At 41.1% G+C, this 14,555-nt stretch overlaps 1 protein-coding gene across 2 annotated transcripts in view; it reads right to left on the reverse strand.

Annotated features, from left to right (window-relative positions):
• The window catches only part of GALNT11 (polypeptide N-acetylgalactosaminyltransferase 11), a 54,666-nt gene extending 40,549 nt beyond the window's left edge, over positions 1–14,117 (reverse strand). Inside the window, exon 1 of one of the 2 annotated variants that reach the window (XM_089917180.1) lies at positions 13,928–14,117. The gene's annotated coding sequence lies outside the window, so the exon portion shown is untranslated. The remainder of the gene's footprint in view (positions 1–13,927) is intronic. The other variant, XM_022577254.3, reaches the window with a different exon arrangement.
• Positions 14,118–14,555: the final 438 nt, after the last annotated feature.

A 14,555-nucleotide genomic window follows, 5' to 3' on the forward strand; every position in this document is an offset into this window, starting at 1 on the left:
CATTGTGTGTGTGTGTGTGTGTGTGTGTGTGTGTGTATCACATCTTCTTTATCGATTTATCTATCAGTGGATACATAGGTTGCTTCCATTTCTTGGCTATTATAAATAATGCTTCAATGAACATAGGGGTGCATACATCTTTTCAAATTAGTGTTTTATGTTTTCTTCAGAAAAACACCCAGGAGTGGATTTGCTGGATCGTATGGTGGCTCTATTTTTAATTTTTTGAGGAACCTCCACACTGTTTTCCATAGTGGCTGTTCAAAAACCAAGGCTTTTTTTGCTACCATCAGCATCTACTGTTACACCAAAAATGCTTTGTGGCAAACTATTAGGTCACAAAGGTCTAAAATCTCATGAGATCTCACTGAAGTTAAATTCCTGCATCATTATCAGATCAGAGTGAAGGGTATTTCTCAATAGCACAATAGTTGAAGCTAAGAAGACCCATTTTGAGATGCTTTTCACAGTCATCTTCTAGTAACAAAGAACACAGTACATACCCACTACTACTCAGTTACACTCCACAAAGTAGTTAATGTACAGTTCACTAAAACAATGCCTATTTTACAGTGTCACTCTACAGATACTTAAAATCATTCCATTAATTTTCCAATCATAGCCTATTAAATGTACTAAATGATCCAACATTTTTCTTCGGAAAATCATTAAATAATCCTAAAGAAAAGGCTAACACTGGGAACACAGTAGGAGCTTTATATGCCAGACACCATGTAAGGTGCCGGGGATTGACACTTTAAGTTCTGCTATTATGCTAAAAAATCAGAAAATACATGTGTTGAGAAGCCGGAGCTGGTGTATTGAATTAAAAATGCTGAGTGAGGGGACCTCCCTGGTGGCGCAGTGGTTAACAATCCGCCTGCCAATGCAGGGGTTCGAGCCCTGGTCCGGGAAGATCCCACATGCCGTGGAGCAACTAAGCCCGTGTGCCACAACTACTGAAGCCCGCACGCCTAGAGCCCGTGCTCCACAACAAGAGAAGCCGGCATAAGGAGAAGCCAGCGCACAGCAATGAAGACCTAACGCAGCCAAAAAAAAAATAAAAAGATGCCCTGGGGAAAGGCAAAGTGGGAACTTAGGACAGGCACCCTAAACTCAAGCCCTGATCTGAATGTCTAAACTCTGGGTGTGAGTAGAGTTATCATAGTGTAAAATGCCTAGGCAGCAACTCAGAAAAACAAGTTGTTTTCCTCAAAAGTTGTTTTTCTCATCACAGTGCAGATGAGCCAAAAGTTAAAAATGAAAAAACCGCTGAAATCTCACCACTATTGTTTTGCTGTAAATTCTACTAGCTGTTTTTAATCTTTCTACACTAGCCATAAAATGTTATACTGCTATTTGCAGTTACTGAAAAATAAATTTAATAGACTATGATTAGCAGCATTATGGATAATGTTCTATTTTTCTTCATTTAAAAAGCAATACAAAGAATATGTATTTTTTTAATAATCAGGGTAAAAATTTTCTTAGGAAAAAATTGCCTTTCCTAACTTAAAAATATAAGAACAAATTTGGAGAGGATTAAATAGTAGAAGGCTTCAAACGAAACATATGGCCTTTTCTTTTAACCTCAGAAGCAAAGGGATTTTAGCATACTTAAAGAAAGAAATATTTTAATTCCATTAATTTGTCAAAATTTTGAGAATAAAATTTGGACACTAAACAAATATTCTAAAAGCATGATTTGAAAAACTGGTTTTTCTCTATAAAACATTATCTAGTCTGAAATTAGCATGCCTCTTTGAATAGCCATCTTTTTTTTTTTTTTTTACTACAAGGCTAATGAGACAATTCAGTTTAACTGAACGGGACAGCCCCCATTTTCCTTCCGTACAAAATAATTTTCATAACATTTAATGAAGTTTAAAATGTCTCTCTTTAAATGTGAAGTATTTACCTTTCAGTAGTTTCTAGCTACTTTCTGATCAGTATACTCTATATTCCAAAGGGTCAAACAGCAAACATTTGTTAGCTTTTTCCTTGAGAGAGACACGTTCATATTTTAACTCAGCTATAGTCATGTAAGGACAAATACTGATTTACAACACTGCCCTTCCTACATATCCTGTGAAATTACCAGGTGATGACAACACAAAAGTACACATGATTCTTTCTCATTCCTTATCTACTCTGAAGACTAGAAGGAAATATAGTTCATAATTATAAATAAGGCGATTACTGAATTAGAAAAGGTTCAGAGCAAATTCCAGACATCATATGCTCCCTGAGAACAATCCTTTGACCTCTGATATTTATGAATCTCCTCTCTATAAGAAAATCAAGAAGCATAAATACATGTAACTGTCTATATATTATACCTCAAATGCAGATGAAAACCACATGGTAATGTTGACTGGAGGCAGAAGCAAATTTAATTAAACACTAAAGAAAAGAAAACTAAAAGGATAGACAATATGACAAAGTACTTAAAATATCCAAACTCAGGACACCTGTTTGGTCAGTGAATATGGGCTGGTAGAGGCTGACTATAAGTAGAAAGTAGCAGCTCTCCCTGGTTAAGACCTGGGGAAGAAAATAAGGAGAAAGTGACCACTGCCTCTTAAGGGCCTGAGCAACAAACACGTACATCTGTAGTCAGAAGTCAAGCAGATAAAAGAAGCAAGAGAGAAAAAACATAAGAGTGGTGGCAAGTGGCGGGGCATGTCCCCCACCTGAAGCAATTCAAACTCAAGAACTGCAAAAGCTGTTGACCAGCCTCCAGACTGCAACTTCTGACAGAGGCGCACAAAATGAAGAGTACATAAACACAACCCCCCAAACTATAAAACTATTATTTCTTGTTCCCTTTCTGCCCATAGAAGGGGGGATTAAACCAAAAGTACATCAGATAAAGATGAAATAAACGAACAAGAAAAAAAATGGTTGTTAGAAATAAGTGTTCTGAAATATCCAAACACACACAATACAGACAGCATACATATACATACATCCATGGTCAACATGGCCTTCTACAGCCAGCTTTGTCCTAGGGTCCAAAGACATACTAGCGGAGTTGACTACCCTTAAACCATGGCTATTGAATGTTTTATTCTGCTAGCACGTCATGAGCCTCTTGGGGTATACAGTGCCAACAAAGTGGTTTATGTACATTAGTCAAATACGCAAATTAAGACTAACAAAAATAGAGCAAAATACTAGTCCACAGTGTAAAATATAATAGATAGGGAAACAACAATGCTTATCTTTTTCCCTCTTGATTTTAGAGAAATTAAGTAACGTGCTTTAAGCATACAGAGCTAGTAAGGGGAGAGACTGGATTTGAATCCCGGTGATCTGATGTCTGCCCTGTGTCCTTAATCACTTTGTAATACCACCTGGCAAGGAACAGACCAGTGATTTCCTATTTGCCACTCTTTAAAAAATATATCATCCAGTGATTTTTTTTAACATAAATTTATGTTTCCCACAAGATTCAAGATATCAGTAATTCTCCTCCCAAGCAAGAATTTCACCTCTCTGGATTTCTATCATCTCCTAAAATCTTAGCCCAGTAATTCTTCACTATTTTGTAAATTCTCAGACTTTTCAGGAGCATCAACTAGCTTGAATGAAGTTACCCAGTCTGCCATTACCAGAAGCACAAGCACAAGGGTTATGTTCTAAACTGTTGCTTTTGGGGTTTTTTTTCAATTTTTTTTCAATTATTTTTTTTGGCCACACCACGCAGCTTATGGGATCTTAGTTCCCCAACCAGCAACTGAACCCGGGCCCTCAGCAGTGAAAGCGTGGAGTCCTAACCAATGGACCTCCCAGGGAATTCCCTGCTTTTGTATTTCAAAGTGAACAGGCTAGGTACTACCAAAAAGAGACCCTCAGCAAATCATAATGTGACAGAATCTTCGGCCTTTTTCAGAAAACGCATTTCTGAATGCTACCTACCACCTCAAGAGGTTTAGAAGGCTAACAACTCTAACCGGCAACCAACCAATTTCCACCCTAGCTCATCCCGTTGAATCACGCTGTAGGAAATCAGAACAGCAGACAATGTCATTTGCCCATCCTCTCGAGCCTTACCAACCTGCACAGGTAGGTCTGACTTCCAACTACCAGCACCTGCAGCTCCAGCCTCTGGAGCCCATCTGCCCGCCTGCAGGGTAGGCCCACAAACATGGGGCAATGTGTCCCTCCCAAAGGGCAGCCCTCAACAGCGGACTGGTAAAACAGGCCAGCTCCTTCCCGCCCTCCCCATCAGATAACTCTCCACCTGCAATTCTGCATGAGCTCCCAGTATTCCCCCAGCATGATTAAGCTTTAATTGCCCACAGTGGAAACTGGTTTAAAAACATGCCCTTTACTGGCTGACTTTCCTCCCTCTTGCTTCCTCATTCCCATACTGGTGTGTCCTGGGATTACTCACAAACGATTTGGATTTGAATTTATATCTCAGGATTTGCTTCAGGAGGAACTCTAACAGAATCAGGTTTCTGCAGATAAGGGACAATTTGACAAATTCTTACATGTACTAATTTTTTATTTCTAAATAGAAAATTTAATAAAGACTGAGCTTCTATAGCTTTTGTTGACTATAAAGTACAAAATAATGCATACAAAAAGCTTTTCTGAAGAGTTGCAAGATATTTTTATACTTGCAAAAAAAAGAACATTTCAAAGTGATAAGCTTTTCTAAGGAAATCAAAAGCTATCGGGAAATGTAGCTTGAAATCACTGTTAATCAGCTGATAAATATGAAGTATCAGATTTAGCCTAATCAACTCTAGATACAACACCAGCTGTCCTGAACCTAGTATGTATGTAGTTCACTCAAGATGGTAACAAGTCATAAAGTCCAAGTTAAAAAGCATGCTTTCAGTTCCAACATGAAAAGGGCTTAGAAGCCATCACTTCCAGCCTTACAAGAACAAACTGAAAATCAATGACAGTTTTGAACCCATCAGAGAACTAAGGTTACAGGACAAACTACCACCCAAAACCTGGAGACACAGCTGAGATCTGCTTACCTGCAGCAGAAACTGCAGGAGCCATAAACTGGTGCTGGAGACTAGGTGCGAACTGGCGTGAAAGTGAAAAACTGCAGGGATGCAGACTGTTTTTCGGTTTTTTTTTGGTGGGGGGGGGGGTCCACACTTTTGTGGGCTTTACCTCCAGGAATCCCACCAGGTCTGCACTGTGAAGGTGAAGGCCCCAGAAAGATTCCCCTCGTGACCACAGCAGGGAGGGGAAGACTAATCATTGCAAAACATGAAACAAGCCCAGAGTTTCCTTCCTAACAAAGGCATATGCTCCAGGGGAAAAGACACTGCCAGAGCTTTCTCCAGATTGAGAAAAGGCATTCCTCAGCAATTTACTTTGAAAAGTTAAAGGTGCTTTAAGTGGCAGTTGAATGAAGTTCCTGGAGGGAAGATTCTGCATCTAGCCAGCACTTGCTACATGGCAGCTGCTCACAACTTCATTCAAAGGACTTGAAACTCGGATCTTTGCCTGTTTCCCTCAAATGCTGACTTTAGCCTATCGAAGCACCACAGATGAAGTGACTCCTATGACAACTGAAAATAAAGGGAAGAACTATGCAGACCAGGTGCCTCACACAGGGCTTGGCACCCAGGTGATGAATAAGTAAGTGTTGGCTGAACTGAACGTCTTCCAATCAAAGGCATTTGAGATGTGCTATTCATATTCTACAAAATAGCTTGAATTATTCAGAATGTCAAAACGGGAAAGGGCATGTGGCAAGTTAAGAAAATTAAAGAGAAATGGGGTATAAATGGAATATTAAACCTTTGAAATTCAAAATAAAGAACCTGGTTATAAAAAAAAAAAAAAGAAGGAAAGAGCATTCCTCCCACTCCAGCCCCTCCAAGTCTTCCAGCCAAACCTAAGGGGGGAAACGTAGTCAACAAAGGTGAAGGCTTCCAGAAAATAGGCTGGGAACTCTGCAGCTAGGGAAGGGAGTAGGTTACAGGGAGGAAAAAAGCTACAGCAATGGAGAACACTTGTGAAGGTCACAGACATAGGCTGAGATTTAATTGGAAGATTGCAGAACTCTTACCCTCCCTCACACTTCTTACCATCACACCAGCAGGGCTCCAAATACCGGTGGGTTACAGCTGAAAGAGATGCAAGACACAGACTCTCTCTGGGGAACAGTGCTTAGAAAACCCCAAAGTCAAGAGGGCAGATATAAACAAGGGCACTAGAAGAATTTGAAGCCTCTGGCACCTGTAGCTACAGCAAACATTAAACACTGCCAAACCCCTATTAGTTCCTATTACCTGATACATGTCAGTCTTTCAAAAGCAAAAACAACTAAAAAATGCAAGGCATAATAAAAGAGAAAACAGTCTGACAAGACAAAGCAATCATTAGAACCAGACTCAGATGACACAGATTTTGGGATTATCAGACAGGGATTTTGAAATATCTGTAATTAATATGTTAAGGGCTCTAACGGAAAAAGACAACATGCAAAGAACAGAAGTGAAACAGGCAGGAAGGAGGCAGGGCACAACCTCTGAAAGAATGACATAACCTAAGGACATGACATAAACTGATTAGAACCAAATGGGTCCAAGATGGCAAACAAGTCGACTTTTTCCACTAGACCTTGAGCCTCAGTATACACACTCACATCAGCAAGCTAAATGACACACCCACAGGCGCCATGACAGTTCCAAGACTGACCACAAGGATCAAAAAGTGGGCAGTGGCCCAGTTCCTGGAAATCCCCACCTCTTCCTAAAATAGCTGGAATGCTCCTCCCCCTCATTAGCCTATGAAATTACCCACTCCCATACCCTGGTGCCTTTCTCACCTTCTGAGATGGCCCACACTCTGTGGAGTGTGTTTCTCTCTAAATAAATCCACTTCTTACTTATCACTTTGTCTCTCACTGAATTCTTTCTGCGATGAGACCTCAAGAACCTGAGCTTCACTAAGTCCTGAAACCAGGTGTGTGATCTCAGTTGGAAGACTGTGGGTTTTGGCTGGGTTCGAGTCCCGGCCACGTGGGTTCAAGTCCCAGTCTGGATTCGAGTCCCAGCATGTGGGTTCCAGTCCCAATCTGAGGTGCACGCTTTCAGAAGGATAATGTAAACAGATGGAAACTGTAAGAAACAATCAAAAGGAAATGCTAAAAACCAAGAGCACTGTAAAAGTCCTTTCCACGGGCTCATCAGAAACTCCATACAGCCAAAGAAAGAAGCAGTGAGCTTGAATATAGGTCAACAGACACTTTGCAAACTGAAATGCAAAGAGGAAAAAGAATGGAAAAAACAGGACATCCAAAAGCTGTGGGACAATTTCAGAAAGTATAACATATACCCATTATTAGAATATCAGAAGGAGAAGAAAAAGAAAAGGAAATAGAAGAAATATTTTAAATAATAATGGCCAAGAACTTTCCAAAATTAATGACAGACCCCAGGAAGCTGAGAGAACACCAAACAGATTAAATACCCTCAAAAACCCTCATGTAGGTATACCATATTCAGAAAATCAAAAGACAAAAAATCTTCAAAGAAGTTAGAGAGTGAAAAACACCTTAACTACAGAGGAAAGAGTAAGAATTACAGTGGACTTCTCATCAGAAATCATGCAAGCAAGAAGAGAGCAGAGTGAAATATTTAAAGTAAGGAAGAAACCCCACCATCACTTTAGAATTCCATATCCCTCGATATTATAATTCAAAAGTGAAGGAGAAATAAAGGCTTTTTCGGACCAAAAAAACTGAGGAATTCATCACCAGTAGACCTGTCCTGCAAGAAATGATAAAAAAAAAAAATTCTTCAAGCAGAAGGAAAATGATACAGGTCAGAAACCTGGATCTACATAAAGAAGAGCATCAGAGAAGGAATAAATAAAATGAAGATAAAATCCTTTATCTTTTTATTCTTAACTGACCTAAAAAACAGCCATTTGTTTAAAGTAATAATAGTAACAATGTATTAGATGATCATAGCAAACTGGTAAGTGAATGAGTGACAGCAAGGTCACAGCGGTGGGAGGCACAAATTGGGGTTATGCTATTAACAAGGTATCTATATGACACATGAAGCAATATGGTGTTACTTTAAGGCAGATACAGGTTAATTTAAAATGCATACTGTAAACTCCAGGGCAATCACCAAAAAAATTTTTAAATACGTATAATGATATGCTATGTGGTAGGCAGAATAGTAGCCCCCCAGGAATATCCACATTCTAATCCTCAGATTAAGGCAGCAGACAGAATAAGGTTGCTAATCACCTGACCTTAAAATACAGAGATTATTCGGGATTATGCAGGTGGGCCGGATGTAATCACAGAGTCCTTAAGTATGGAAGAGGGAGACAAAAGAGGAGATAAGAATGATGCAATCTACTGGGCCCACTACTGCTGGCTTCAAAGAGAGAGGAAGAAGGCCTCGAGTCAAGGACTGTGGGTGGCTTCTAGAAATTTAAAAGGGCAAGGAAATTGATTCTCCCTTAGAGCCTCCAGAAAGTAACATAGCCTTGCCCACACCTTGAGCTTAGCCCACTGAGACCCATTTCAAACCTCTGGCCTACAGAATGGTAAAAGAAATTGTGTTGTTTTACACCACTGAGTTTGTGTTCTTTTGTTATTGCAGCAACAGAAAACTAATACATTCTAAGAGAGGAGATGGAGTTGAATCATATAGAATGCTCAATTAAAAGGAAACAGAAAAAAGCAATGAATACAAAACAGTTACAAACATGGAAGATATTTACTCAACTATATCAATAATCACTTCAAATGTGAATGGTCTAAAGAATACAATATCAAAAGAGAGAGAGTCACAGTGGACAAAACAAGATCCAACTATAAGTTGTCTACAAGCAACAAACTTTAAGTATAAAAATTTATATATGTTAAAAGTAAAGGATGGAAAGCTATACCATGCTAACACTAACCAAAAGAAAGCTGAAGTAACTATATTAACTTCAGACAAAGCAGACTTTGTCGGGTAATTAGGGATAAAGAGGGTCATTATATGATAATAAAGAGGTCAATTCTCCAAGAAGACATAACAATCTTGTACTTGTTTACACCTAACGAAGGAGAGGGTATCAAAACACATGAAGCAAAACCTGAGAAAAATGAAGAGAGGAGATAAATCCACTCTTATAGTTAAAGACTTCAACAACGCTGTCAGTAGTTGACAGATCGAGCAGACAGAAAATCAATAAGGAAATAGATGACCTGAGCAGCACATCAATCAACCTGATCTAACTGACATTTAAAGAAAACTCTATCCAACAACAGCTGAATACATATTCTTCTCTAGCCCACATTCACCAATGTAGACCATATTCTGGGCCATAAAACACACTTGAACAGATTTAAAGGAACAGAAACCATACAAAGTATGTTCTTAGACACAGTGGAATTAAACTAGAAATCAGTAACAGAAAGGTTAAAAAAAAAAAAACCAAAACCCAGATATCTGGAAATTAAAGTCTCAAGAGAAATTTTAAAATATTTTGAACTAAATGAAAATACAGCTTATTACAATTTGTGGGATGCAGCAAAAGTAGTGATGAGAAGGAAATTCATAGCATTAAAATGGATTAGAGTTCAAGACATGAGTATGAACCCAAGTTTAGCTTAACATGTTAGATTTAGATACAGATGGTTACACATATATTTCCATATATGTACATATATATTTCCTTGCTTGTCAGATGAGAGGGCCTAGAAGAATGACACCCCAAGTGACAACAAGCATACCTAGTGCCCAAATCTTGGGGTACTTTTTAATAAATTTTATTTATTTATTTATTTTTGGCTGTGTTGGGTCTTCGTTGCTGGGCGTGGGCCTTCTCTAGTTGCAGCGAGCAGGGTTACTCTTCTTTGTGGTGCGCGGGCTTCTCATCACAGTGGCTTCTCTTGTTGCAGAGCATGGGCTCTAGGTGCACAGGCTTTGGTAGTTGTGGCATGTGGGCTCAGTAATTGTGGCTCGCCAGCCCTAGAGCGTAGGCTCAGTAGTTGTGGCACATGGGCTTAGTTGCTCCACGGCATGTGGGATCTTGCCGGACCAGGCCTCGAACCCATGTCCCCCGAACTGGCAGGCGGATTCTTAATCACTGCGCCACCAGTGAAGCCCCCCAAATCTTGGTTTCTAACAGCATTCTCCAATAAAAAGAACCAAAGCTCCTTGAAAAAATGACTGACCCTAGGACGGGGAAAGGAAATATACAAGATGAGCCTGAAGTACCTTGTAGTGCCAGAAAGTAAGGAAGTACCACAAAAAAAAAAAGAAAAAACCCACAATGATGGGGGTATGTCAAAGGAACAGATGGAACCAACTGAAAGAGCTTACAATGGCCATAGCTAAAACAATTTGAGCAAAAATTGTGGTATTGCATTATAACCCAAAGTATAAGATAAATATCAATGAGTTCATAGTCATAGGGATTACAGATGAAAAAAGATTGAGCATTATAGGTTATTTAAAATCTATTAATTTTCATCATGTCTGAAATTTTCCGTAGTAAACCTTTTAAATATATATAAGTGTATATATATATAAATGTGTTTATATATAAATGGGGTTGTGTATATATATGTGTATGTGTGTGTGTGTGTGTGTGTGTGTGTGTGTGTAGATGTAACCCAACAAACAAACGCTCCTTTGACCTTTACACTACCGTTTTGGGTTCTGTATATATGTTGGTTTCTAGGGGTTATAATGTGCTTACATGACTAAGTTCTCCACTGATTCTTGTCCATGGAGTCACAGGACACAGATTCTAGTAGTCTGTCCTTACGGGTTTTGTGTGTATTTGTATATATTAAGTATTTTCTCCTCACTTCTGCTTCCTCCTTATTATTTAACAGAAGATTCACAGGAGATCAACTTTACAATTTAGTCTGTAGATAACAGGATGTTCACATGGAAATGCACGTTGTAGGCTGTGTATAGATGCAGAGTACCAGAAGGGTGAATTGTACCAGTGAAGTTAGTCTCCTAGCTCTAAGTCCACTCTCTATACTCCAGTGGCTCTCAGCCAGAGCCTGAGATATTTGGCAATGTCTGGGAAAACCGGGACACCAGCGGGGTCTTTTGGTAATGTCCAGAAATATTTTTGGTTGTCACAGATTGGGGGATCCTACTAACATGTGGTGGGCAGAGGCCAGGGATGCTGCTAAACATCCTACAATGCAGAGGACAGTCCCCAGCAGTGAGGAATTATCTGGCTCAAAATGTCAACAATGCCAAGTTTGAGAAACTCTGTTCTGTTCTGTAATGCTGGGGCTGGGACTCTACATATAGCATTTTTCCAACTACAGCTGACCCTTGAACAATACGGCAGGGAGGAACAACAACCCTCCACGCAGTTGAAAATCTGCTTATACAGTAGGCCTTCCATATCAGAGGATCTGACCAATCGCAGATCTTGTTGTACTGTAGTATTTACTGTTGACCAAAAAATCTGCGTATAAATGGACCTGTGCAGTTCAAATCTGTGTTGTTCAAGGTCAGCTGTATTGATAAATGAAACAACCTGGATGAACTTGGAAATACACAGGAAAAAGTCTTCAGTCTCAATAATTAGTAAAGACATGCAAATAAAAATAAGGTACTATTTTCTAATTCAAACTAGCAACATTTTCAGTACTCACTGAAGCACATACAGTTATCAGTGATGAAAGTTATAAATTGCAGGGCCCTTTTAAAAAGCAGTTTAACAATGGCATAGGAGCCGGAAAAACCTTTATACACTTTGGTCAGTAATCCCACTTTCTCTAAGAATAAAAATCCTAAAGAAATAATAAATCAAGTGAAAAACTGGGTATATCCTAAAGCAAACTCTAAAAAATTCCATAATAAAGATATAAATAAACGACAGTATATACAAATAAGTACCAGGGCCAAATTAATTTTATATGAAAAACTTGAAGGAAATGCCTTATAGAAGTTAAGATTTAAGTTTGACTTTAAGACTTCAATGGCCAAAAACTGAAATATCTCAAGCGGAAAGCTGAAGTCTTGAGAAACTGCAACATGTGTTTGGTTTTAGTTTTCCAAACAGAATACCAAGTAGGAAGGTTGGCTATAATGAATACACACAGCTGGTTAAGGCTACTGGAAGGTGATTAATTCTATGAGGACAGGCTGGGGCTATGACCCTGAGGATGAGAATTAACTTGTTCTGCATGCAAAAGGAAGCTAACTCATGTCTTTAAGCAAATACACCTTAGGAAGAAAATTCTAGGAACAGTGTGTAAAATGGTTTGGGACAGAGGAAAAAAGAAAAAATCTAGAGCCAGGGAGGCCAGTTAGACTCACCCAGGCACATGTAAACACATGTTCACAGCAGTGTTATTCACAGCAGCCAAAAAACAGCAGCAACCTAGTGTCCATCAACGGATGAATGGATAAACAAACTGTGCTACAGCCACTCGGCAGAGTATTAGCCAGCCATACCCAAGAATGGAGTCTGAGAGATACTACGGCATGGATGAACCTTGAACACATCAGATGAAATAAGCCAAACACAAAAGGGCAAATACTGTACGATTCCAATTCTGTGAGGCCTCTAGAATAAGCAAATTCAGAGACAGAAAGGGCTGGGAGGAGGGGAAATGGGGAGTTAACGCTTAATGGTTTAAGAGTTTGTGTTTAGGGTAAGGGAGAAACTTTTGGAAACAGCGGTGATGGTGACACAATACTGTGAATGTACTTAGTACCTCTGAGCTGTACACTTAAAAATGCTTAGAACAATCAACTTCACGGTATGTGTATTTTACCACCATAATAAAAGAGTAAAAAAAAAAAAAAGAAAAGTGAAGATAGAACTCAAATTGCAAAGAACAGCACAGAAATTGTCAAGAGGAGGCAGGAGCGGTGTGGACTACTGTTTCATGACGTTTAATTTGAAAAGCTCCACTGATAACATTAAGGGTAGAGAGAGGTTTTCTGGTTTAGATTTTTCTCAAGGCAGAGTAGACCTTAACATACGGTATATATCTAGGATATCTAGGTAACAGCTAAGAATTGAGTGTCGTTAAAAAAAAAAAAAAAAAAAGTCTGGCCTAAAACTCTTGTTTGGGGGACGAGAGTAGCATCACAATATTTTATTGGCGCACAGCAGTATGAGATGCATTTCAAAGTTATCATTTCATCTTACATTTGGAAAACCAACCAACCAACCAACAGCTTTCCTAGCACGAAGTAAAAAGGAATGCTGGACCAAATCTTCTTCGATGATAAAAACACACAAAGCTCTTCCATCATGGGCATATTAATATCACTCAAACGGTGAAATCTACCAGTATTGGAGGGTGGAGACTTGATATTTTTATATTTATCCAAACGGCACGTACTTTAAGAGGCTGGGAAATTGTGCAAGACAAATAACCCAATTTCTTCAACAAATACCTTGCAAAGAAAAGGGAAACTGAAGATGCTCATCCACAGAACGCCACGCAAGGACCCGCTCAAATCCTGAGCGGCTCAAACCAACCACTAAAAAAACAATTAAAAAAAAGAAAATTCCTTTAAGGAAATGTGAACACTGCCCGAATACCGTGGAAACTGAGGGCAGGGTACCAGCGAAGGCGTTACTCAATTCGCTCTAGTTTCTATACGTTTTGAAAATTGCTGCAACCATTTTCTGGGGCATTTTAGCAAAAAGCGCCGTGGGGCGGGGGAGCGGGTCTTTCTCACGCCGCCCGCGGCCGCCCCCCGCGAGCCGGGCGCCTCCACGGCCCACCCCCGGCCTCCAGGGCCACGTCGGCTCTGCCAACGCCCCACACACTCCCGGACGCCGGGCCAGCGGCCAGAGACCCCGCGGAGGGCGGCAGCCCGGGGCGAAGCCTCCGACGCTCCGGGAGCTCGGGCCGCGGCCGCTCGCCTGAGGCGCTGAAGGGACGGACGGAGGCCGCGCAGGCTCACACGCCGCCGCCGGGCCATCCGCTACTTACCCCGACGCCAGCAGCGCAGGAACCCGGCCTTTCGGGACTCGGGCTGTGGCATCTTCGCTCCCGCCACGGCCCGGGTCCGAGCCGCATTCGCCGCAGCGGGCGGAGCTGCCGGCAAGAAAACGCAGCAGCGGGCGCAGCACCGGGCACACCAGCGCCCCCAGCGCTTGCCCAGTGCCCGCGCCGCGGCCTCGGCCCGAGCGCGCGCCCGCCGGGGCCACGTGACGGGCGGCCCCGGCCCCGCGCGTGACGTCACCGCCCGCTGCGGGCGCGTCGCGGCTCCCGGGCTCCACACGTTCCCGAGGCCCAGCGCCTGCGGGTGGGCTCGGGGGTCGGTCGCGGGCGGCCTTCGCGTTTTTAACTCTTACATAAATGGGCTCATTGAAGACAAATGACTTAAACATATTGAAAGATGTGCGACCCCGCTTATGATAAAAGAACTGTAGGTTAAAATGTCAAGGTTTGGCTGAAACTGTGATAAAACCTCACGGGTTGGTGGTAAGGGTGGGAAAGTACAGCGCGCCCGCAGAGCAGCCGCAGGAAGGCACATGGGGTCACGGGGGGCTTGCTAGAAATCCTGACTCTTCAGCCACCTATCAGTAAGCAAAGGATGTTGGCAGCCATAGGGCCA

This window comes from Delphinapterus leucas, chromosome 9, assembly GCF_059928025.1.
Source record: "Delphinapterus leucas isolate spDelLeu-1000000601 "Yukka" chromosome 9, BTC_Dleu_Yukka2, whole genome shotgun sequence".
NCBI lineage: Eukaryota > Metazoa > Chordata > Mammalia > Artiodactyla > Monodontidae > Delphinapterus > Delphinapterus leucas.